Source organism: Vigna unguiculata, unplaced genomic scaffold (assembly GCF_037176805.1).
Source record: "Vigna unguiculata cultivar grain cowpea cultivar isolate G323 ecotype 2 unplaced genomic scaffold, ASM3717680v1 ptg000019l_ERROPOS221140, whole genome shotgun sequence".
Classification (NCBI taxonomy): Eukaryota; Viridiplantae; Streptophyta; class Magnoliopsida; order Fabales; family Fabaceae; genus Vigna; species Vigna unguiculata.
Window position 1 is genome coordinate 205001 of NW_028196658.1, and position 2500 is coordinate 207500.

A 2500-nucleotide genomic window follows, 5' to 3' on the forward strand; every position below is an offset into this window, starting at 1 on the left:
AAGTTCACTCTTTTCCAGCGTCATCCCCCCAAGTTGCCTTGGGCGCAGTTCGGCCTAGTTCACTCTTTTCCAGCATCATCCCCCCAAGTTGTCTTGTTCGCAGTTCGGCCTAGTTCACTCTTTTCCAGCGTCATCCCCCCAAGTTGCCTTGTTCGCAGTTCGGTCTAGTTCACTCTTTTCCAGCATCATCCCCCCTAGTTGCCTTGTTCGCAGTTTGGCCTAGTTCACTCTTTTCCAGTGTCATCCCCCCAAGTTGCCTTGTTCGCAGTTTGGCCTAGTTCACTCTTTTCCAGTGTCATCCCCCCAAGTTGTCGTTGCCAACAACCCAAGAGTCCATAGTATTCGGAGTTCTAGCGGGGCCTCCCCTTGCTTCCAACAACCCAAGAGTCCATAGTATTCGGAGTTCTAGCGGGGCCTCCCCTTGCTTCCAACAACCCAAGAGTCCGTAGTATTCGGAGTTCTAGCGGGACCTCCCCTTGCTTCCAACAACCCAAGAGTCCATAGTATTCGGAGTTCTAGCGGGGCCTCCCCTTGCTTCCAACAACCCAAGAGTCCATAGTATTCGGAGTTCTCGCGTGGCCTCCCATTGTTTCCAACAACCCAAGAGTCGGTCGTATTTGGAGTTTCACATCGCTTCCCAGGAAGCCAACAACCAAAAGGTCGGTCGTATTTGGAGTTCAGTATTCGCTTCAGTCGATTCCAACTTCCCAAAAACCTGCCTTCTTCGCAGTTCGGCTAAGTCTCCCTCGTTTCCAACTTTCCTCTAAGTTGCGCTCCTCGCAGTTTGGCCAAGTTCACTCTTTTCCAGCGTCATCCCCCCAAGTTGCCTTGGGCGCAGTTCGGCCTAGTTCACTCTTTTCCAGCATCATCCCCCCAAGTTGTCTTGTTCGCAGTTCGGCCTAGTTCACTCTTTTCCAGCGTCATCCCCCCAAGTTGCCTTGTTCGCAGTTCGGTCTAGTTCACTCTTTTCCAGCATCATCCCCCCTAGTTGCCTTGTTCGCAGTTTGGCCTAGTTCACTCTTTTCCAGTGTCATCCCCCCAAGTTGCCTTGTTCGCAGTTTGGCCTAGTTCACTCTTTTCCAGTGTCATCCCCCCAAGTTGTCGTTGCCAACAACCCAAGAGTCCATAGTATTCGGAGTTCTAGCGGGGCCTCCCCTTGCTTCCAACAACCCAAGAGTCCATAGTATTCGGAGTTCTAGCGGGGCCTCCCCTTGCTTCCAACAACCCAAGAGTCCGTAGTATTCGGAGTTCTAGCGGGACCTCCCCTTGCTTCCAACAACCCAAGAGTCCATAGTATTCGGAGTTCTAGCGGGGCCTCCCCTTGCTTCCAACAACCCAAGAGTCCGTAGTATTCGGAGTTCTAGCGGGGCCTCCCGTTGCTTCCAACAACCCAAGAGTCCATAGTATTCGGAGTTCTCGCGTGGCCTCCCATTGATTCAAACAACCCAAAAGTCCATCTTCTTCGCAGTTCAACATCGCCTCCCTCGTTTCCAACAGGCCCAAAGGTCGTCTTCTTCGCAGATCCACGAAGAGCTCATCACGATTTGCCACATTCCATTTCCCACGGGTTGTCAACAACACTTTCTCACACTTCCCGCAATCGAGTACGTGCATGACATGCCAAAGCACATCTTATTTGCCTTCCATCGCACTCAAGACGACGGGTTGTGGAAGAACGATATTGCTCACAACAAGTTCAAGGACAACGTCTCAATCAAGGGACACAACCGAATTATGTTAACTGGGTCGCTAAAGTAAACCCGAGTTCATATAATGCACCGCATCCAAAAGAACTAGCCACAACACGTGCATCACTGAGATGTTTCACTAGATGGAACACGTGCGTGACATTAGGATCCTCCAACACCTCTTCGTGATGGAAAGATAGAATTCGAAGCAACCACAGAAGTACCGTCTAGTGGGTAGGCAACACAGGGACTGATCAACCAATATCACCCAAGGCAACGGGTGAAAATGGAAGAGATGCATGCTTGACCGTTCGATACGCAAGGCATGGAGCCAGCCAGCAAGTGCATCTCGATTACAACTCACACACCCTCACGTTCGCAAGACACCACACCACAAGACGGTCCACCCCCCACCTACCATGGGCAAGCAAGCAAATGGAAACATCAAGTGACGCATGGTCAAGCATCGCTAGGCATGAAAATAACTTTCCACAATATCCGAGGGACTAGCTGCCGAGCTAACCAACGATCAGTGACGACCGTGTGTTGGTATTAATAAAGCTCAACAACTATGAAGAGGCTAGTTGTGCCATGATAAACATGCTAACGCACGCACCACGTGAGGGGGGAGGCCTCATCAAGCTCCCTTTAAAACCTGCCAGTGTGGAGCTGGCCGGCTCAAGGAGCACTCCCCCCCTATAAGAGGTTAATATGCAAAAGGCAAAATTGTACAAGTAGATACACTTTTTTTGAGCAGACATAAGTCCATATCTCGGGCTACACTTCGAATTTTGATGCGATTTTTTGCAGTA